This window comes from Symphalangus syndactylus, chromosome 9 (assembly GCF_028878055.3).
Source record: "Symphalangus syndactylus isolate Jambi chromosome 9, NHGRI_mSymSyn1-v2.1_pri, whole genome shotgun sequence".
NCBI classification, from domain to species: domain Eukaryota; kingdom Metazoa; phylum Chordata; class Mammalia; order Primates; family Hylobatidae; genus Symphalangus; species Symphalangus syndactylus.
This window is the reverse complement of record NC_072431.2, coordinates 112043859-112068154: the sequence shown is the minus strand read 5'-3', so window position 1 is coordinate 112068154 and position 24296 is coordinate 112043859. Positions and strand designations below refer to the sequence as shown.

General features: G+C 45.6%; 1 protein-coding gene and 1 pseudogene across 1 annotated transcript in view; both read right to left on the bottom strand.

Moving 5' to 3' along the window:
- LOC129490281 (protein SPATA31F1-like) overlaps positions 1-24030 on the bottom strand; it is an 85206-nt pseudogene extending 61176 nt beyond the window's left edge.
- LOC129490288 (antiviral innate immune response receptor RIG-I-like) overlaps positions 1-24296 on the bottom strand; it is a 337723-nt gene that overhangs the window by 236431 nt on the left and 76996 nt on the right.

Here is a 24296-nt window from a genome sequence, read left to right as displayed (position 1 = left end):
CCTATGACCGCACCACTGCACTCCAGCCTGGGGTGACAGAGTGAGACCTTGTCTCTAGTTAAAAAACCAAACAAAAACAAAAACAAAAACAAAAAAAAAAAGGAAGAAGGCCAGGCACAACAGCTCATGCCTGTAATCCCAGCACTGTGGGAGACTGAAGTGAGAGGATCGCTTGAGCCCAGGAATTTGAGACCCAGCCTGGGCAACAAAGTGAGACCCCATCACTACCAAAAAGTATTATTTGTTTAATTTATTTTTATTTTACTCTCACCATTTCTGTTCAACAACAACAACAAAAATTTCAAATGAGCTGGGTGTGGTGGCACACATCTATGGTCCCAGCTACATGGAGGTCGAGGCGGGAGGATCACTTCGGCCCAAAGGTCAAGGCTGCAGTAAGCTGTGTTTGCAAACTGTGCTCCAGCCTGAGCAGCACAGCAAGTCCCTGTCTCTAAAAACAAAGAAAAGTAGTTTTTAAAAGTCACCAATAAGTAGAAATGAATATTCTCACAATGAATTCTTCTTTCCACCGGGGAAAGAAAAGTTAGTTAGCTGAGAGAAAGCCACAAAGGGCAGTGTCTGTGCAGAAATATTTAATGCCAAAGCTGAAACACAACAGGCTGCGCACTTCCAATTTTGCAAGTCCAGCACAGTGTTACACCGAAGGATGAGTGCACCTAATGCACAGCCTGACCTGGGAAGTGGCCTTCAAAATGTTCTTTGTAATCAGGCATCCTATTATAACCCAGCGCACCATTCCCGGAGACGGGCGGTGGTATTCCGGATCACAACCCTGAAAGTCCAAGTCTTTTCACCAGGTGCTTTCAAGCCAGGCACCTTACTGCCCCCGCTCTCCCTCTTAAGCACTCTCTCCTCCAAAGAGCATTCTGTTTGCTTTTCCCAAAGCACTCCCTGCCCTCTGCTATGGCCACTTAGTGCGGCACCACCCACACGCACAGAGCTGCTAAAGGACTGCATAGAGCCAGAGCAGCTTCCAGCACGGGGCACGCCTAATAGGAGGGCCTGATCTGTTAATTATCTGTCAGTTTGTCACGGCTGGGCTGAGGAGGGGAGAATGATGAAAAGGGGGGTGTTGGGGGGAGGCTCTCTACTCGGTGATGTGCTACTCTTCCTGAAATTCTGAATTCCGCTTTTGAAATTATTCACCCCCTGTTGGACAACGTGTAGTATAGAGGGTGAAGAAGAGAGGATGAGAGTTTGGCTCGACTCCTTTTGACAGAAGCGGGGGCCTGTCGAACTCCACCACTACCACGACAAGCACAGGGCAAGAAACACACCCCCTCACTTTCTCTCTAAGAGGACAAAACGGACATAACGACCTTCACACCATCTTTCCCCTTCACCGGCGCTAACAAGCTGAGCACCGTAAATCAAGGATGAAATCCCTGTGCCAGGAAGGGAAGGAGAAGCATCCCTTCTGTAAAGAGCCCAAAGATGCTTCGGAATCAGCATTGCAGGCAAGGGCTGGGAATGCAGGAAGCACCGTGCAGGCAACTGAAGGAAAAATATATATTTATTATATATAGTAGGTCTCCTTCTTCAAAAGTTATTTATTTCACAAAACCACTCTGCTAAATAGAGGTTTCAATCTAATTGGAATTGGAATTTGCATACTGTAAATGCACCAAGTGAGAGTCTTGGACACTTGTGTTCTATTCTACAGTGCACAAGTTCGCCCGTGGATTTCCCAATATATACACTACAAGAATGTAAGAAAAGAGCACAGAGAACTGGCCTTTATATTTTATTTTTTCAGCCCTTCACAGAGGGTCCAGTCTGTGAAACGGGATGACGCTTTCAATATCCCCAAAGAGACAAAACCAGTGAGGCACAGAGGAGGTTCTCCCTGGCATCGGGTTTGCCGTCAGCTGTGTCCAGCTGTTCAGTCTTGCAGGTCTGTGGAGCACCTCTGCCCACCACCCGGGGGAGGCAGGGAGTAGACCTCTATTCATCTAATCCTTAACCCTCCCCATCCCAACTACATATCAAATTAGCCATGCTTAATTAACAGAGATGCAAATAGGGACCAAAATAAAGGTTTTTGTCAAGAAGCAAAGAGGGAAACTTTTTTTTAAGGAAAGGAGAGTGAAAAAGCACCCAAAACAAAAGGTCAACCTACAAATAACTGAGGAAATGAGAAAGAAAAGGCACAGGTCACGACTTCCCATAAAGGTCTGAAATTTTCTGTTTGTAACTCAGGGTTCACATGGAAAAGTGACGCATGACAGAGGAAGAGACACTTCTGGGGAAGTCAAGTCGGGACAAAGGTTCTAGAGTCCACCATTTGCCTGGGACTTACCTCCCTAGACTGCATTCAAATTGGGTTTCTGCACCCTGCTCCCCTCACTCATTTCAAGAAAGAAATTATTTAATTTTTTTCAAATACTGAATCCCTAAAGCCCAAAGATGTCCCCTGTTTCCTCAAAAACTAAGCATCTTCTAGTTTACAGCAACTCCTTTCTGCCCCCCATATACTCTGACAATGCTAGCCTCTCGGTCACAGGGTGTAACCTTCATCAAAAAAAAAAATCACAGATTCTGCTTCCCATTTAGAAAAAAAAAAAAAAAAGAACAAAATGGAAAGAAAGAATAAATAAGAATTTGGAGGGGAATTCTGCCAAAACCTGAACCTCCAAAATCTGGTACAGCCACATTCTTGCCCACAACCAGTACTTCTCGGTGCCTCCCTACATTTTTCAAAATGCAGCTGCACAACCTCTTAAAATTCAGATTTCTAGCACCTATAATTACAGGCCTCTCAAGCCAGGCTCCTTTAATTAATGAACCTGACTCCTCTCTCTTCGAAGGAAGTCTGAATACTGGCTCTATCAGGGTGAACCCACCTGATCAGTGCCTATCTGATCACTGCCTGACACAGCCAGCACTCTGCGCCCCTCACCCCCACCTCCACTGCCCAGTTCAACACATCTCAATCTGGCACCAGCCAATTGTACGTTAAGGCCATCAGTTCTTGGAACTTAAGGGAAGAGAAAGCAGCTTTTCTGGGTGTGACCAGCAAAATCCAAAGAGAATTCGATTCTCCCTGGTTCACGCACTTCCCTGACCTCACTTCTTCCTACTGCTGGGATGAAATGCGGAGTGCAGGCTGAAGACAGTCACTGGTCAAGGCTGGACAAGCAACAGAGGGAGCAGGCTTGGGCTCTGAAACTGGAAAAGAAAAGAACAGAACAAACCGAGGTCTGACCTTCATCCCAAGGCTGAACTAAAACTGCGAAGAAAGGCTCTGCCACCTTAAAACAAAACAGGTGGAGAAGGGCTTGTGAGGCACAGCTATTGCTCTCCAGGTCTAGAGAAGAATCTGAGCGCATCCCAAGGACAGCCCACTGACCTCGGGATCACTCACCAGCCTGTCCTCACCCATTCTCCAAACTACTTTCTTTCTAAACCATTACCTGATGACCAGTTTTTAAAGTACTGGTTTTCCTTCTGGCTGTTCTGGGGCAGCTCAGCCTAATCTGTTTGTATCTGCTTCAGATGCCAAGTCAACCCATAGCTATTCTCCTGCAAGCAGCTAGAAGCTGGTTTGTACCCATGTTAGCTGGGAGACCAGACTGTCCTTGGCTGCAACAAAGACTAGAAAGGGCTGCAAACAAAGTCACAGATGCCAGCACAGATGAGGCTTGGGTCAACTCAAGACAATCCCAGGTAAAGTTTCAGGCAGGAGATTTGAGATCCTGTAAAAGACTCCCACGGACCTGGCAATAATGAAAACAGGTTTGGTTCAGTCACTACCATCTGATAACCATTTCTCAAGGTCCCACGGCAAATCCAGTGGGTCCCACAGCAAACCCAGTGGGACAACATTTGCATTACTGACCAAATAGACACACTCTTCTACAAAGAGAGACAAGGTTCTCAGAATGTGTACTCAGTAACACACTTTCTACAGTTCTTCTAGTTTCTCATCTGTGATTTGGACTATAAAACAGGGCTGGGGAACAACCAGAGAACAGCATTAGCATTAATAAATGAAAACTTAAGACACGTAGGCCTGGCTTCTTAGTTCTGCCCAGGGTGCTTCACAGTGCAGATGTCAAAAATTGAATTAGATCATTCAGTATTCTGCCAGAAAAGGGGTTTCCAGTGACTTTCTGCTGTTGCAAATACAATTTTGGAAGAAAGGGGGAAAAACAGTAACATCAATCTATCCAGTGGTTAAACCCTCAAATCAAAGCAAGGTATGATCACAGACCACTGAGTCTAACTCCACGGCACCTGTCTTGTTTCCTGGCATGGCTACCTGCCATCGTTATGCCCAACACACAGAGGCTAATATGGGATATCGTTTCTGCTCTCCCATTAGATCCAGTCTTCAAATCTGTCAGCATGTTACAACCTGGATCCCCTGACCACAGCACACAGTGGAGTTCCAGGCTGAGACACGACAGGCTGATTACAAGGAGCAGCCACTTCCTTTTTCTCAAATCACAAGCAGACAAGCAGCCAGAGCCGGGCGAAGGATTTTTTACTTTGGTTTGGTTTTTCAACCAAGACATTCTCAAAGTTCATTGTTCTTTGAAGTGGAAACATTTAGTTTTCTAACAAACAATTAGAAGCACAAGAGTAGAGAACATGAAACTGAGAACGAAGCTCAGGATACACAAAAATAAGAGGCTGGGGGGCAGCTGAGATCAGGAATGTCCAGGGATCCTTGGCCACACAAGCCAGCCAGGCACTCTCTTTCCAGGGTGTCTCAAGGGGAAATCACTCATCGATCCTGGGACACACGAGTTCTAGGACCAATCCCTTACCTCAGAACAGCCTCAGCCTCAAATTCCTGCTTGCGCTTTAATGTTTAAATTATTAAATGCATTAATGTATTTACATTATTCAAGTCTTATGTGCATTTTTCTAAGATAATTTATGTATAAGAGTTTGAATGTCCGTGACTGTTAATGTTTACAACCCTTCCTGTTCATTATTGATTCTAGAAGAAAAAAAAAAAAAGTCTGAGTTTTAATGCCTTATTTTTAATGTATTGAGTCTGAATAAGTGCATTCTCTTTTTTCTTTTGTAATTTCATAATTTAAGTAGTGCATTTATTAAACTGAAACAGTATGAATTGTGGTGAAGCCTGGCACAGATCCATGCTGCTGGAGAGCCCGCTGGAGGACGGAGCCCACTCTTCTGTGACCAGGCAGCAGCCTGGCTCTCTCTCCGCACTCTCTTCCCACCTACACAGGGGCAGCGGCAGACGAGTGGCAAGCATTTGCCCAAGGAGATTTTCTCCCTCCTTTTTCAAGTTCTTGCCCAAATCAGCTTTCCTTGTTACCTAGGCTTTTAAGGGGGACAGTTTTCTGCACACAGAAGTTCTCATCTAGATGCACTGCAGGTGATAGCTGAACAGATCGCAATCAGTACACAATTTTCAAGAACAATAAAAATGCTAGAAGCTTGATGTAGCAAAAACAAGCAAACAACTACTTTTTTAAAGGAAACTCCAAATGAGAGACAAACATCTCAAAGAGACAACATCTCCAACTCAAGCAGAAAAACTTCTTTCTTTTGAAAACCAGTTTCCCCAGCAGATAACCCCTCTTTCTCCTATAGCCAGTAGAGCGACAGTGACATCCAATGGCCTATTAGTTCAATCCCAACTGAGCATTCCCCAATGGCTTTCCCTAGAGTTGCGTCTTAGGTCCAAAGTTCCTGCGTGAACGTGGAACCTTGAACAAAATAAGGTATTAGCTACTCACCAAGAAGGTGAATTGCTAATAGACCAATTTCCTGCCAGGACACTGAACAAATACTGTATATTGTTACACACGTGCACAAACAACACAGTATAGCACACCTCAATGTGGCATCTTTCTGGCAGGTGATGACCATGTGCGTACACAGGCGCATGCACATACACACATACAGATGCACAATACGTGGGCTGAGCAGCACTGTACAAATCAATCTGAACTGGGAGAAAGGATGACAGAAGTTTCTCGCGGCTGTTTTAGAAGGTGACTCTGCCGTTTCTAACACCACACACACACACACACACACACACACACACACACACACATGCATAGATTATTTTATACATTTTTTCCTTTTTTTCTGTTTCCTTCTTTTCTTTCTTCTTTTTTTCTTTTTTGGCTACTCATTACCATTCTTTAACTGTTACAATTTATATCAGCATATAATGTTAAATAATTACAGGGAGCAGAGCTCACTCTAGTGAGGATATAAACGCGCTGTAGGAATCTACAGATTTAAACAAATAACACTCACAGCAGAGGGTGAGCGGATGAATTAGCATTAATATCCTGCCCGGGAGATCCCAGTGCACCGCTACTGCTTAAATACAGATCTTTTCTGTAACAGTCAATATGACAGCTCCCGGCAATACAGCCCCTTTCCCTTTCCCAGTCAATATAGCAGCCAGTGAAAATAGAAACGTCCCTATAGCAATCAATATAGCAGCCAGCTAAAATAAACCCTTCCCTTTTAAGGGCTATATAATAGTCAGCCAAATGGAAGAACTGGCACCCCTGCTGGATAGCTCAGCAGAGAAGCCAAGGAATGAGCAGGCCATGAGCACTAAACGATCCTTCTGCTCCTCAAAGAGACCCTGCGCAGGGAAGGGGAAGCTATCCTTAGGTAGAGAACCAAGAGGGAGCCTGCGAGGGACACTTGGCTCCCAGGCCCTAGGAGTAATTCCCCATGTCCTAAGCAGGCTACAGGGCCACCCCTCACTGCGGTTCAATTAAAACGGCCAGAAACTTTAGAATCCTTGTTCAAGCTGTCAGCTGGAACAGGGGAACACACTGGTCTTTGGTGGGAACTGAGAGCATGTTGATTCAAACCCCGCCACCATCCTGTTCCCACCTTAGCCTCAGAAGGGTAGAGTACTATGTGAACAGCCTGTGGTTTTCTGATTTCTAGCATCAGGGATAGCAGCTATGTTAGAATCAGACAACCAGCCAGGTGGGTGAAAAACAGCATTCTACGTGGAATCCTACCCCAGTGTATACACAGAACTCACTTTCATAACTCACAGCCATCAACTTGTTAACTATTGTGAAAACACGCTATTTTCTCCCACTCACATCATAGAAAACACTCTCACACTCTCCTTCATTGGAGGCATACAGGAAAAAAATTTATTCTAATATAAGTCAAAGGATGGCTCACCCTGAAGGCCAAAATAGACCAAAGGCGTTTTATAAAAGAAGGAAAAGGGCCGGGCGCGGTGGCCTACTCCTGTAATCCCAGCATTTTGGAAGACCAAGGCGGGTGGATCACGAGGTCACAAGATCCAGACCATCCCAGCTAACATGATGAAACCTCATCTCTACTAAAAATACAAAAAATTAGCCGGGCCTGGTGGCACGCACCTGTAGTCCCAGCTACTCAGGAGGCTGAGGCAGGAGAATTGCTTGAACCCGGGAGGCGGAGGTTGCAGTGAGCCGAGATCACACCACTGCACTCTAGCCTGGCGACAGAGCAAGACTCCATCATAAAAAATAAAAATTAAAAAAAAAAAAAAAAGAAGGAAAAGAACAGGGAGCATTTCATTTAAAAACGATCCTATGCATCTGAATATATTGTTCTTTTTCATTATAACTAGCTACTTCTAAAATTAGTTCAGTTGGATTTAAGGATTTGACAAATGTGGAATATAACCACCGACACCAGTGCAGGTTTCCAGCCAACACCCCTGAAGTTAATGCTGGGATTCTGCTATGCTTCAAAGCAGGCGAACATCAGGGATCCACCCCACCTTCATTAAAATTCCACAATCTGTCTGCCATCCTTTGGATGAATCCACAGAAGTCCCTGTTTCCCTGGCCAGGTGTTTCAACACCCAGCAATGCTCATGTCATCAATCAGGTGATTTAGTCAAGTGCCACAGTGTTGGGTATCAGAAAAAAAGATCCGGAAAGTCCTGTCTGAGAGCTCTAGTCCTTAAAAATTTAGACTTGGGCCAGGCACGGTGGCTCACGTCTGTAATCCCAGCACTTTGGGAGGCCAAGGCAGGTGGACCACGAGGTCAGGAGATAGAGACCATCCTGGCTAACATGGTGAAACCCTGTCTCTACTAAAAATGTCAAAAATTAGCCGAGCGTGGTGGCAGGCGCCTGTAGTCCCAGCTATTCTGGAGGCTGAGGCAGGAGAATGGCGTGAACCTGGGAGGCGGAGCTTGCAGTGAGCCAAGATTATGCCATTGCACACCAGCCTGGGTGATAGAGCAAGACTTCATCTCAAAAAAAAAAAAAAATATTTAGACTCAACAGCCCACCTAAGCCATAAGACTGAGCAGAAATTCTAGTATGTGACACCTCCGGAGAGAAACAGGTTAACACGATCAAGCCTCTCTTCTGGCAATACACATGTTGATGAGGTCCTGCAGTCCACTGAAGACTTGGAAGTCAAAGAGGTCACAGGTCCCAGAGACCACAGAAGTCAGAGGTCTCACGGGCCACAGAGGTCAGAGATCTCACAGGCCACAGGAGTCAGAGATCCCCCAGGCCACAGAAGTCAGAGGTCTCACAGTCCATGGGATTCAGAGCTCCTGGGGTCCATAGAAGTCACAGTCCCACGGTCTATGGAAGTCAGAGGCCCCACAATCCACAGAAGTCATAAATTCTACAGTCCACAGAAGTCAGGAGTCCAGAATCCACAGATGTCAGGGGTCCCTCCGTCTCTAGAAGTTATAGGTCCTACAGTTCATGGCAGACTTGCCTAGGAAAATTTAAACTCTGATGTGCATGGCCATTTCCATTTCTAAACCCTACACAAAAATCTGAGGGGAGACACTCTCAATCAGATAGCATTAAAGCTGGAAAGAACGCATCATGATGTTAGCAAAAACCACTTCAACTACTCATGCCATTAGAGTCATCGGAGGGGGGAGGCAGGAAGGAAGGGAGGGACAGAGAAAGAGACAGTAATGAAAGAAAATAACTCTGAAAAGAAAGGATAAAATAGAAATATAAAAGATTAGAAAAAACAGAGGAGATAACAAAATAAAAAAGACAAAAACCTCGCTTTGGCATTTACAGTTTAAAGCTTTCAGGGCATTTTATGAAATGACAGTTGCAATAAAACAAATAGAATGGTGAGTCATCTGGGTTCCAACTTCTGAGTCAAAAGGGGCTGTTTCTAGACAAACCAGCAGCTCTGCTGCCTGCACATTTAACGATGCCTATCGGTGCACCACAGCTACGGAACAGGATGTGGAGAGAGAACGAGGAGGTGGGAGTGAGCATTGTCTTTACTGGTCCCAGTGTCATTGCAAATAAAGACTGTCAAGATTTAAACCATAATAATGGAAAGGCTATAAAGTTCTCAGTTATAATGTTTCCTCTGATGTTCCTTTCATAAAATGGCCTCTTTATGTTGCCTACGTAGCAGTCATCCACTGAACATCGGCATATGTGTGGCCCAGTGGGAATGTTGCACCCTAAGTTCCTAGCAGGACGCCAGGCAGCAACTGTGCAATCCAACTCCTTGGCTCATCAGCTCCATCGCACATAAGTGAGCACACACACTCACTCATTCCACAAATATGTATGAGTGCCTATTTTCTGCCGGGAGCTGAGCAATACGGTATATGCCCATCCCATACAGGGCTTAGCAAAGTGCCTAGGTGCCAAACACCCACGAAACGCACACGCAAAATGTATACGGCCATACAACACAGGGGCTCCTTTCCTACTTGGGCACCTAAAAGTCTTACATAAGTGCCTGGCAGCCTAGCAGGAAATGGGACTTTTCCTTCTCCATGCCAGAGCAAAGTAGATAAGCTGGAACACAAATCAGATAAATGCTCAAAAAGGGGGCTTAATACGGCGCCCACAAAGACTTGCCTTTACTTGGACACATCAGACAAAAATGCACAGAAACCTGCAGTTTCAACAGAATTATTTATCTGCAGCCTGCCATCTAACCATTCTAGGCACCAGGGAACCTCAAAGGAAAATAGAAACAAAACCTCTGCAGATTAATACTCTGTAGACATGCCAAGGAGGCATGAACTAAGAAAGACACCAGCAGCATGTGTAGGGATGAAATGAGGCTGAAACCTGTAAACCAGGGAGCCGTGTGATGCAATTAGAGAAGCCAAAGTCCAAAATTAGGAAAGGACCGATCTAGTCAAGCCCAACTTGGTGGCAGGTAGAGAATAACTCACATTTCTAGGTGGGCAGCCTGTGCCAACCACAAACCATCCCTGGGCTGCCTTCCTTGCTGATCTATAATTGGTGGGTCAGCGATGGAGCTACCAATTATCTTGAGGCCCCCTGTATTTAGTTCACAGACAAAGGGAAGCGGGAGAGACCAGTTAGTAATGAGTAAGTAATGGCCACGAAAATACATTGTATTATACAGAGCTGCTTGGGCAGGAAAAGCCATTTGGAAAATAAAGCCTAAAAGAATAAAATAAGCTGGAGAAACTCAATTTTCTCCTCCCTTCCTCCCAAAGCCACACTTAGGATAAAATGAGGTTTGTGCAGATTAATCCTTAAGAGGAAAGAAAAAAATGATAAAATACATTTAAAAAATCAATTGTACATTAAACCAAATCCAGGAACTGCAAAAACAAACATGGCGGCGTTCCTCCAGCCGGCATTAGCTCTGCCAGTCTGGTCAGTAGGGGATACCGCCCACCTGATGGAGCCCGCTGAGGTCACAGAAGACAAGCAGAGAGGAAGGGGAGAGAACCAGAGCTGGGGATGGGGTGGGACTACAGATCTGGATTTCACTGGAACTGAAGTTATTTCTAGATATTATAAAGGAAGAAATAAAATGCCTTATAAATGGGGCTCTGGGGACCAGGCTGAATTCTTCAAAAATCCAATAGGAATAATAATAATGAGAATCATTAATAAACAGAAATTATAAACCACCTTACTGTCAAATGATGTGCCACTATTTCTCATTATTTCTTCTGTTTATTAACAAATTCTATTAACTGCCATTTTTCAGACAACAGAGAGAGCTGGAGAGGTGAGGTTAAGAGGCATGCCTTTGCTGGGCGAGGTGGCTCACGCCTGTAATCCCAGCCCTTTGTGAGGCCGAGGCGGGCGGATCACGAGGTCAGGAGATTGAGACCATCCTGGCTGACATGGTGAAACCCCATCTCTACTAACAACAACAACAAAAAATACAAAAAAAATTAGCCGGATGTGGTGGCGGGCGCCTGTAGTCCCAGCTACTTGGGAGGCTGAGACAGGAGAATGGCGCGAACCCGGGAGGCGGAGCTTGCAGTGAGCCGAGATCACACCACTGCACTCCAGCCCGGGCGACAGAGCGAGACTTGTATCAAAAAAAAAAAAAAAAAAAAAAAAAAAAAAAAAAAAAAAAAAAAAAAAAAAGGCATGCCTTTGTCTTTCAGGAATGCCACTCTCTGCAATGGAGCTGGATGGAAACTCCCACCCTTCCCCAGTACCCTGGGATCTTCAGATGAAAGCCTGAAAGAATGCAAAGCCACAAGAAAGTGGCCCTAGGTCACCCGCTCCTCCCTCAGTGGAGTCAAGGCTGAGAATTCTTAGCTAATCCTAAATAAACCTCACATGGCTGAAATGTCGTGGCCAATTTGCTTCCCTGTGTGGACTGCAACCATCTTGTTCTGCCTGCAACCAGCCTTTCTCCTCCTGGGCACCTGCCTCAGCAACACAGCTGGAAGATCTGGCAGGCAGGAGCATTCAGGGCACAGTAGGAGGTGCACTTCTTGGGGGGGAGGGAGCTGGGACTCACTCTGACAAGGCACAAGTTGCCCATATGTCAGTCTTGGGCCCCCAAGTCTAAAAAACTGGCACATCCAAGGCCGGGCGTGGCGGCTCATGCCTGTAACCCCAGCACTTTGGGAGGCTGAGGAGGGCGAATCACGAGGTCAGGAGATTGAGACCATCCTGGATAACACAGTGAAACCCCGTCTCTACTAAAAATACAAAAAAAATTAGCCGGGCATAGTGGCAGGCGCCTGTAGTCCCAGCTACTCGGGAGGCTGAGGCAGGAGAATAGCGTGAACCCGGGAGGCAGAGCTTGCAGGGAGCGAGATCGCGCCACTGCACTCCAGCCTGGGTGACAGAGCGAGACTCCGTCTCAAAAAAAAAAACAAAAACAAAAAACTGGCACATCCGAAATGTTCCCCTTCATGTGTTTCTGAAATAAGTCATTTAGAATTGAAGAGAAACCTCTGTAAGACTAGTTTGGATAGAGGGGAGGGAGTGGGGTTGGGGGGAAGTGCTGACAGGAAGAACAGGTAATCAACCATATGACAGTGGTATTCCCAACAGAATTAAAGACACATGCCCATGGGGGAAAGTTTCAAAACCTCTAAACATTATTTGAGTGGGTTATCAATGTCTAGCTCTTGGCAACAAGTAAGATCTGACAGAAAGATTTTACTCTCTTAAAGACATCTCTATTCTCTTATCTTCGAAGCAGGTGAACTTTGCTGCCTTAACTCTGATAATGAGGAATTTGTGGATGTTGATAGAAACACAGATAAAGGATTTACCTGAGGGGGGCAGAGAAAGTAGAAATAAAAGATCCTGGATATTGTATTTTCTTATGTGAATTCCGTTGACTCCCTGGAGACCTGCAGGCACCACTTAAAGAGCTGGAGACCAGAGCAAATTGCTCAATTGTCCAACCTTCTCTCTGCCAGCAGGAGACAGAACAACTAGCGGCTGCTGCCCCCTAGAAGCTACCAGGGACATAGCACCTTGCTATATAGACATCAGATGAAAAGATCTATTATCTCCTCTCCATCCCATAACCTGTCATTGGTGAGGTACATGGGTGCAGACGCCTCCTCTGAGCACAAGGAGGCACACATCACCTGTGATAAATTAATAGGCGCCTTTTCAACAGCTAAGATGCACACAAAAGACTCCAACTACGGAGAGCACACTAAGGCAGCAGCCTCAGAAAGGAGGTACAGAATCACCAGGCAGCACTAAGCATCGGCTGCAGCTACGTCTGTGCAGCGGGCGCCCCGCACGTACGCTAGTGTGCCTGACAGCGCGGTCCACACCGCACCCACACCTGCTCTCCCCGTCTGCACAGGTTCAGCAGCATGGACACTGGCTTTCAATCCCAGTGCTGCCACTTCTTAGCTGTAGGAACTTGAATGCTCTGGGCTCAGTCTCCTCACTGCAAAATGAGTAATTCTCATAAATTTGTTGGAATCAAACAAAGTAACCAAAATAAAGACACCAACAGCGAGGCCAGAATATTACAGAGTAGAAGCCCTCCTGGCCTATGTGATTGGAGTTAGTAATTGTTCAGTGAATCAAAAAATCAGTTAAAGCAGGGAATCAAAAATGGAACCTGCTCCACATACCGAAAACATTTTCTATTAACTGAAAACCTATAAACATTCAGTCATTGCTGATCTTTTGATGTAAAGCCAAGCCCTTTGCTTTGAGTGTGGGCCCACAGACTGAAGTTCCCAGACGTCTTTCTTGCATAAACCCTACCCATAACACAGCCTCCACAATTTCTAAAGCAAAGTAAGAACTTCAAGACATCAGTAAAGCAATCAAAGTACAGAATCCTTCTAGATGTTTATGATCTTCCTCTAATGTTTAACTGTCATCTCGCTCACACCTAATTTGACAGCAATGTTTTTAGCAATTCATATTTAGCAAAGCATTTAATTTTCATAAAACCCTCTTTTCACATTTCTTTTTATAGAACACATTATAGCCGGGCGTGGTGGCTCACGCCTGTAATCCCAACACTTTGGGAGGCTGAGGCAGGCGGATCACCTGAGGTCGCGAGTTCAAGACCATCCTGACCAACGTGGAGAAACCTCATCTCTAAAAATACAATAAATTAGCCGGGCATGGTGGCGCATGCCTGTAATCCCAGCTACTCAGGAGGCTGAGACAGGAGAATCACTTGAACCTGGGAGGCGGAGGTTGCAGTGAGCAAGATCATGCCATTGCACTCCAGCCTGGGCAGCAACAAGAGCGAAACCCCATCTCAAAAAAAACAACAAAAAAAGAACACATTATATTTGCAGAACCCTCTCTTCACACTCTTAGGTCACCTGTTTACATCATATTTAATACAAGTACACAGGTTTAGGGACAAACTAGCTCCTGGGGTACAGATGAGTGTGGGAGAGACTGGCTGAGGACCTGCCTTGTTCAGAGCCCCAAGAGCCTGGTGAGTACATTCCATGGGGCCCAGACAGCAAGTTGGTCAGACAGGAATGCCAAATGCAAGCTCTTGACACATTTTTAAAAATATGTTCTTATTGATACCCCTGCTTCATTTCACAAAAGATTCGAAACGACTCTCAAAAGTACACATAAGCCTGTAATCCCAGTACTTTGGGAGGCTGAGGCGGGCAGATCACTTGAGGCCAGGAGTCCAAGAACAGCCTGGCCAACATGGCGAAACCCTGTCTTTACTAAAAATACAAAAATTAGCTGGGCATGGTGGCACACACCTGTGATCCCAGCTACTCAGGAAGCTGAGGCACAAGAATCACTTGAACCCAGGAGGCGGAGGTTGTAGTGAACCATGATCGTGCCACTGCACTCCAGCCTGGGCAACGGAGCAAGACTCTGTCTCAAAAAAAAAAAAAATACACACAAGCTGGGCCCAGTGGCTCACACCTGTAATCTTGGCACTTTGGGAGGCTAAAGAGAAGGTTCACTTGAGCCCAGGAATCTGAGACCAGCCTGGCCAACACAGTGGGACCCTGTCTCTATAAAAATTTAAATAAAATTTAAATTAAATAAAAATTTCAAAGTACACACAAGACGAGATACAGCAAAGGAAAAGTATGGTAAAGGGTGGAAAAAAAGATTTTGTTTTGTTTTTGAGACAGGTCTCACTCTGTCACCCAGACTCACTGTAATCATAATCTCCTGGGTTGATACAATCCTCCTGCCTCAGCCTCCAGAGTAGCTGGGACTACAGGCTCAAGCCACATGTCCCACTAATTTTTGTATTTTTTATAGAGATGGCACCTCGTCACATTGCCCAGGCTGATCTCAAAACTCCTGGGCTCAAGCAATCCTCCTGCCTCAGCCTCCCAAGATGCTGGGATTACAGGTGTGAGCCACCATACCTAGCCTAAAAGATGTTTAATACCTGTTCTTTATTCTCCTTCTCCATCAAAATCCACTATCAGTAAATGGTAGTTAAATGAAACCATTTATAGAAATAATCAGGCCAGGTATGGTGGCTCATGCCTGTAATTCCAACACTTTGGGAGGGAGGCCAAGGTGGGCAAATCACTTGAGGTCAGGAGTTTTGAGACCAGCCTGGCCAACATGTTGAAACCCTGTCTCTACTAAAAATACAAAAACTTAGCTGGGTGTGGTGGCACACACCTGTAATCTCAGCTACTGAGGCCGAGGCAGGAGAATAGCTTGACCCTAGGAGGCGGAGGTTGCAGTGAGCCAAGATGGCACCACTGCACTCCAGCCTGGCTGACAGAGTGAAACAAAAAGAGGAGAGGGGAGGGAAGGAAAGAAGAGAAAAGGAAAAGGAAAGAAAGGAAAGGAAAGGAAAGGAAAGGAAAGGAAAGGAAAGGAAAGGAAAGGAAAGGAAAAGGAATCAATCAACTTGTATGCTTGATTGTCAGCAACTCCTTGCTACCATAAGGCTGGAAAAAGTGGCCCTGGTCCTAAAGACCCACTTGCCATGGGCCTGGCTGGGCCAACACAGAGAGAAAGGCCTCTTGGCAGACACAGCTGGGTAAAGGGAATGATCGCTGACCCAGAGCACCGCCCCACACACTCTGCACACAAACAGGAGAGCTGTGCCCCCAGGGTCACTGTGACAGCAAGAGGTCACAAAAGTGGCAGCATGTCTTCTTCTTGACAGGGGTAATTTATCCAGACTCCTGCTCCACTGGGGGCTGTGAGTTAGTTCCTCTCTGCCTCTGACTGTCAAGGAGTGCCCCGGATAGATTTACTTCAAGAATCACTCAGTGTCGGCCCCATCTCTAGACTGTTTGGACAAACTCATAATGGCAGAGAGAAGACTTGTGGAGCAACAAGCATAAATCTCGGTTATAACTACAAACCATAAAAGAAAGGAGAGCTGGGAGGGGAGAAGGAAGGGCGGTGAATACGTCCTTCTCCAAAGCACCACTTTATCTTCCTGCAGTTTCTCACAGCACAGAAGTGGGACTAACTACAAGATCATATTTTTCAAGCCAAAAATCAGTCTGCATGGTTTGACAATGAGCTAAAATATTTTAAATTACAATTATCCCGGAAAATGGGCCAGGCACAGTGGCTCACACCTGTAATCCCAGCACTTTGGGAGACTGAGGCGGGGGGATCACTTAAGCCCAGGAGTTTGAGATCAGCCTGGACAACATAGTGAGACCTCGTCTCTACACAATTTTTTTTAAAAATTAGCTGGGCATGGTGGTGTGCACCGGTAGTCCCAGCTACTGGGGAGGCTGAGGTGGGAGAATCACCTGAGCCTAAGAGGTGGGGGGCTGCAGTGAGCTATGATTGTGCCACTGCACTCCAGCCTGAGTGACACAGCAAGACCCTGTCATTAAAAAAAAAAAAAAAAAAAAAAAGAAAATTGAATTTCCCCAATCACTGAGTAGCTCTGATAAAAGGCACCTGAGTGCTCAGTTCCTCAGTTCCCACATCCTCAAAATAAGGACACTGCCCATTTATCCAAGAGTCGGGGCCTCTGATTACAGGAACAGCAGCAAATATAAAGCATTACTATAAAAGCCAGGAACCTAAAGTATAAACAAAGCTGAATAACTTTTTCAAATTCCATTTCTTTAATTATTACTCCTAAGAGTTTCGATTCATCTAATAATTATTTGTAAAAGGGCACCTTAAAACTGGAAAGCAACCTCTTCATTTACCCGAAAGAGGAAACAATGGGAAGGGCACCGCCTAGTCTATGCAATAAACCTGCTATCGGTGATAGGAAGGACAGAGTAGGAAGAGGCAGTAATTTCAAAATCAGTAAGTGGCCTAGAGATCAAACTACCCAGAAACAGTATGAGGCTTTGCTCAAGTTCATCCATTGCAGCATCCAGTTCTTACCAGCTTTCTTCGGCAGATCTGGCAGAGGAGGTGGGAATCACAGGCACCCTCCCAACCAGAAGTCAGTATACACAGACACTAGTGTTAGAAATATTTTCTTCACTGATACCTTTATATTGTTGATGAGAGAGGAGTGAGGAAAGAGGACAGCCAACATTTTTTTCCTCTCTGAAAAGTGCCTAAATCTCAGGCCCAGGATGCTGGATCTGATAATGATGACAATGTTACCTTCCGTGAAGTATACTGTGAGCCCATCTGCGGTTTATACTTGATTTTAGTCCCCAAGTTTCTCTGCAGCAGTTGTGAGGGGCACCCTGATGAATATGTTGCTAGTAACGGTTTAAGCACCAAAATTTTTGTAGATGATTTACTGTTTGGGCACGGGGGGGTGGGTTTTGAGACAGAGTCTTGCTCTGCTGCCCAAGCTGGAGTGCAGTGGTGCGATCACAGCTCACTGTAGCCTCAACCCACTGGGCTTAAGCAGTCCTTCCACCTCAGCCTCCCAAGGACTACAAGCATTCACCACCACATCTGGCTGAATTTTTTAAAATTTTTTGTAAAGACAGGGTTTCGCTATGTTGCCGAATCTGGTCTCAAACTCCGGAACTCAAGCAATCCTCCCGCCTCTTCCTTCCAAAGTGCAAGGATTACAGGCGTGAGCCACCACACTCAGCCAATGATTTGCTTTTTAAAAATAAACTAATAGGGGCGGGGCGCGGTGGCTCACGCCTGTAATCCCAGCACTTTGGGAGGCTGAGGCGGGCAGATCACGAGGTCAGGAGATCCAGACCATCCTAGCTAACACGGTGAAACCCCGTCTCTACTAAAAATACAAAAAATTAGCAGGGCGAGGTGGCGGGCGCCTGTAGTCCCAGCTACTCGGGAGGCTGAGGCAGGAGAATGGCGTGAACCCCGGCGGGGTGGAGCCTGCAGTGAGCCGAGATCGCGCCACTGCACTCCAGCACTCCAGCCTGGGAGACAGCAAGACTCCGTCTCAAAAAAAATAAATAAATAAAAATAAACTAACAGGGTGGATTTTGAATTATCCTTCTAATATCACCCCCAATCACTTGCATCCCAACAGACATTCCTGAGCAGGAAAAAGAGGTGGAAGTGACAACTAGTTTCAGCAAACCTAACTGCACAGAAATCAACCACTACAGACTTTTTAAATAATTATGTTTAATACTTAAAAATTAGGTTTGTCATATTTATATATTTTTCCTGGAAAATGACAAGTTCCTGAAATCCCTAAATGGCTGATTTCATTACCCATGTGCTTGTAAAACACTTTCATGCATACAGTATCAAAATCAATGTTATTTCCCCACAAAATGCTTACATGTTATAAAATATACATGTATTGTCATATACATGCATACATGAGTGCACACAAAGAAACGTATGAGCATGTTAATGTCATTCTTCAGTAATGTTTTGGTGGGGCCAGACATGGTGGCTCATGCCTGTAATCCCAGCACTTTGGGAGGCCAAGGCGGGAGGATCATTTGAGCCCAGGAGTTCGAGACCAACCTGGCCAACATGGCGAAACCCCGTCTTTGCTAAAAATACAAAAATTAGCTGGCCGTGGTGGTGCACGCCTGTAGTCCCAGGTACTCAGGAGTCTAAGGCAAGAGAATCACTTGAACCCGGGAGGCAGAGGTTGCAGTGAGTGGAGACTGCACCACTGCACTCCAGCCTGGGTGACACAGCGAGACATCATTTCAAAAAATGTTTTGGTGGGAAAAAAAATGAGAACCACTTATCCACAGTGAACCTGCCGACAAGTACACCAAAGTATTCTAACCACAAAAGCCACAAAAGACACAAATGCTGAGGAGACTCTGCCAGGAATACATGTTAGAGGTCTTTGGCAGACAGGCAACTGGCTGTAGCTATTCTTCTTGCTATTCTTTTTTTTTTTTTTTTTTTTTTGAGACAGAATCTGGCTCTGTCACCCAGGCTGCAGGGCAGTAGCGCGATCTCAGTTCACTGCAACCTCCGCCACCTGAGTAGCCGGGATTATAGGTACCTGCCACTACACCCAGCTAATTTTTTTTTTTTTTTTTTTTTTTTTTTAGTAGAGACAGGGTTTTGCCATGTTGGCCAAGCTGGTCTCGAACTCCTGACCTCAGGTGATCCACCCACCTCGGCCTCCCACAGTGCTGGGATTACAGGCATGAGCCACCGTGCCTTGCCTATTCTTACAGAGATCACAGTACCGGCTCCCTGAATCCATCAAAATACGCCTTCTGATTACCAGCCTCTGGTTAATTGGCTTGTAAACCAAAGAGAAAATCTTGGGTGTCCCAGGGGTAAGGTGGATGAGCTTCCCCAGGACTGAGATCAAATACATGAGGTAGAACCCCCGGGACAAGTTTCCATCTGAGCCTCAGCAAGAAACCTGAGGGTACTTTGGCACTTGGAGAGCAAAACTACTGAGATGCAACCTAGATCTGCAACTGCAGAGCATCTTTATTTTGAAGAATTCAGCATACTAAAAAAATAGTAATCCTAGAAAAAGGTGATAAAGTAGAAATTGCTGTCATCAGTTATAAAAAAATTACAGTTTGGGGCCGAGCGCGGTGGCTCACACCCGTAATCCCAGCATTTTGGGAGGCCAGGGTGGGCAGATCACAAGGTCAGGAGATCGAGACCATCCTGGCCAACATGGTGAAACCCTGGCTCTACCAAAAATACAAAAATTAGCTGGGCATGGTGGCGCATACCTGTAATCCCAGCTACTCAGGAGGCTGAGGCAGGAGAATCGCTTGAACCCGGGAGGTGGAGGACGCAGTGAGCCGAGCTCACACCATTGCACTCCAGCCTGAGTGACAGAGCAAGACTCCATCTCAAAAAAAAAAAAAAAATTGTACTTTGGGATTATTTTGGTGGAGAGACGCAGGAAAGAGGACAGAAAGAAAAAACAAAAAGAACCTACACCTAAAAGTTAAAGGAAGAGACGATGGCCAAGGACTCATCCATTAGAAAGAACTTGGTGTCAAAGAGCAAAAAGCTAAAATTCTAGTTTAGCCAAAATCCATAAGCACTGGTTAAAGTAGACGAGCTATAGTATTGCTGAACATTGAGAAACTGAGTTGAAACAAGTGAGCAGATGTGTAAATCAAACCTTATTTACTGCTTACTTCAAATAACCAAAAATCATATGACTAAATGGAAACCTCAAAAGTTTACTTAACCCAAGTTTCAATATCCAAGCAAGATGGGAACCGAATTACCCCATGCAGACAATTGTCCGCTCATTCTAAAATACCTACAGACCAGGCAGGGACTTGGTCCAACCAGGACAGCACAAGGAGCTGGATCCAGAGACTCTGTGTGGGCCTGAGGACAGGCACACAACTGCGGCTAGAAAACCAGGGTCTGCGGGAAATTCACAGGTTTTCACAGGTCTGGGAGAAGCTGGAGGTCTGTACTCTGGAGGCCTGTCTGAACTCCTTGCCTCAGCAGACAAAGCTCAGTGAAGAGAGTATAAAGAGAAAAAAGTAACCAGCCATTTTAACTTTGGTGCAGTTTTGTCAACAACAGAGAATTTCAACTTGGAGTTTGCAGAATTTCTCAAGACTGGTCTGTTCACCAATCTCTATCCCTAATGACATTATGATATTAGAGAGCAATACTCCTCTGAGATGGTCAATGTTGCTGGGTTGGTTTGATTTGGAGGCCAGGATCGGGGCAGGATTGAATGGGCTAGAAACGGAAACACGCAGCCTCACTACTTTGCTAGAATCAAGGCCAGGATTTGGCTACAAACACGAATGTGTCGTTTAGAGACTACAAGATTACACTTCTCACCACAAAATCTCAAGACAGTTTTTATGATTCAGAGAGGACAGAACTGAAAATCAAGTCTTCTTTGCCTAGCAAATAAAACAAAACAATCATGCACATATTGACTACAGCACAATGTCACCTGCACCACACTGACTACCAAATAGAACTTCTTCTGTTGTAATTTACTTTTATTTTTATTCTTTTGTTTTGTTTTATTTTAGAGACAGAGTCTTGCTCTGTTGCCCAGGCTGGAGTGCAGTGGCATGATCATAGCTCGCTGCAGCCTCGAACTCCTTGAGCTCAAGCAATCCTCTGGCTTCTACCTCCTAAGCAGCTAAGAGTATAGGCATGAGCCACCAAGCCCAGCTAATGTTAAAATTTATAATAAAGATGGGGTCTCTCTATTTTGTGCAGGCTGGTCTCAAACTCCTGGCCTCAAGTGATACCCCAATCTTGGCCTCCCAAAGTGCTGGGATGATAGGCATGAGCCACTGCACCTGGCCAGTAACTTACTTTTTTAATAAGGGGAAAATTATTTCAAAGTGATCATCTAGTCTGGGACAAAGAATAAGATTATTTGCCTTTAGTGTAGAGACTAGGCAACTTCCATTAAGGAATTGCATGAAAAATATGCATTCAGTTAAAAACAAAAAGAATACATATTTCCTGAAGCTTAAAAGAAAAAAAAATAATAAAAACAAAAACAAAACAACTTAGCAGTGTGTTCCCCCAACACTGAAATATCCCATTCCTCAAGGCCTGGCTTCAAGTTTCCCAAAAGCCATCCCTAGATGCCCCTCACCCTCCACAGAGCTCTTCCTTCCCTGAATAACTGGGGGCTCCCTTCTATGCCCAACCAGGCAGCTCTGCACCAAGTGATACAATGTTGTGCTATTTGCTAAAATTACATACAGTCGTGTGCAGTTTGCTCATTATTTCATATGTATAAATGCCTTTTCTTCCCTAAGCAAAACACATGAATTACTTGAGAACAAGGTTTAGTTTTATTCCTCAATTGTCTGTTCCCCATCCTCCGGCCTGAGCTGAGCTAAGCTGAGCATGCAGGAGACAGCAAATACACATGGCCTGAGAAAGCTCCCTCCCTATGGAAGGGCTGAGTGCTGTGTGTTCTCACAAGCCGCAACACTACCACACTGAGCTGTGGGGCTTTCTGTGCAAGGGGGCTGCCCATCTTGTGCCCCCGTCCTGCCACACGAGTCCTCAGCGGGCTCCTTTGCCTGACACCCTCCCAACACCACTCCCAGGAGGAAAAAGTAGTTTACATAAGACCACGCGACTTCGCTGGTGCCCCCGTTTAATCAGGCTGCTGCAAATGCTTGGCCAAAAGCAATAAGGGCATGACTGAGAGACTGTGGGAGTTTAATATAAAAAAATTAATAAACAAAAAAGGGGGGGAAGGAGAAAGGGTCTACCTTTTAATAGAGCCCTAATTACCCAACTCATAGGATCAGCCCAAATGAGATGGGAGTTTATTTCGGGGTTTTTTTAATTATTGTTTTTATATATATATATAAATTGCTGCTATGTGTTTTCTTTCCTCTGAGCAATTATACAGCAAGTACATAAAGAGGAGAAAAAATATTAATTAAATATAAGGTAATTGTGGAGTTGGCATGGAGAGAATGAGTCTGAACTCTGGACGATCACAGGCTACTAGGGTTTGAAGACTGCTCAGGGCCTCCCAGAAAAGAAAGAAATAAAAACACAATCAACCAACAAGCAGATGCACAGTACAGCAGGAAGAGCAGGGCACAGAAACACTAGCAGAGCAAGGGGTCTGCAGGGCTCCAAATACCAGAAATCAGTGAGCTGGCCAACTGCTCAGGGCTCCCAAAGAGTTTGTCGAATCAAGCCCCAAAAGATGGACTGGCCATTCCTCCGGTGATCAGTTAAATGGGTGCATCAAAATTTGAAAAGAGAGAGAAAGGAAAGGACTGCAGCGGCCTATGGTGTTCCATCTGCACTTCAGTCTAAAACAACCACAACTTCGGCCTGAGGGGCACTGAGGCAGGCCCCAGGGAAGCAGGCAGAGGTCCAGAGAGACTGGCAAGGCGGGGCCTCCTGGGCTTTCCCACCACAACCTCAAGGAAGGACCTGGGCAATACCAAAAGAGTGAAACGAGGCCACCGTGGGAGTGCTGGGATATAAGCCCGTGACTGGTGACATAACAGCAGGTGACACGAATGACAACACTGCTCCCCTGAAACAGTCCCCGCAGTGCTTGTATCATCTCGGCCTTTCTACAGACAGCTCAGCTGGATCCAACTCACCCTCAGCCTGGGAAAGCCTTCGTACACGCTGGAATTCAGACGTGTTCATACCCGCTAAGGCCCTCACGTCATCTCCTCCCACGACTGCCGGAAGGGGAGTGACGCAAAACAGGTGAAACCACAGGCCCTGTTGAAACAGAGCCTTGGCAGTACAGCCCTACGCCTGCTATCGCTAGGCAGGAAGAAAAAGCTCTGAAAAGTTAAACCTAGAGCTGGCTCTCCCATCAAACTTATCTGGTTTGTACAGAACCAGTCTCACTACCCAGCCAAGAGGATTTACAGCAGGCCCTGAAAAGCAAAAAAGAATGAAAATGGGGTGGGCAGCCTGGGACTCTGGCCACCAAATGAAAAAAACTTAGGAGAGAAAATTACCTGTAGTGCTTAGTAGGCCTCTTCCCTATCCATAGTCTAAGAAGATAGTGTTGGGAATGACAATCACACAATTACTGACCAGGCAAAACCAGAATTCCATTGCTTACTTGTTCTTTAAAGATCACTGAGACGCTCGCACCCTGAGGGGCAGAGCAGAGGGTACTTCAAACAATCTAGAAGCCCAGCCACCTCACTCCACCTCAGCCTCCCACAGGTGCAGGAATCTCACTAATTACTATCGATCAGCCACAAACAAAGTGGTACAGGACCATCTGGGGTGGATGCTTTTAGTTCTAGAAAGGACCAGGCTTTACTAAGGAGAGATCTCAGTCATCCCCGCACGCGAGAAGAGAAGTCAGAGGTCACTGACAGAGGCAGTCTCTAGGTAACAGCTACTTTTAAAGGGACACTACTGACGCAGAACCATAGGAACAGAAGGTTTCTTTTCACTCGCGTGGCATTTTAATTACTAGAAAGTGATACCACACATCTTGGGTACTTACCAGCGGCTCTCGAGGCAGCACATTTTTTACTTCCTGGAGTAGAGCTTGGCTGCAGAGAAAAATGGAAACAAAAATAAGATCACAGTGCCACCCAATGGACATCAAAAAACCAAAGATGTTCCATTCTCAAACAATGCACGCTAGCAGCTCTTTCTCACGTCTCTCACCGGTTTTTCACGACATGAGAGTATTCTGCAGTGGACTACCTGTAAAAAGTAGCCCAAAGAGTCTGAATTCACCAGGGAAAATGAAGAGACTGTTTCTGGGTTCACTGTCACAGCACTCCAAGAACAAGGCTTGGT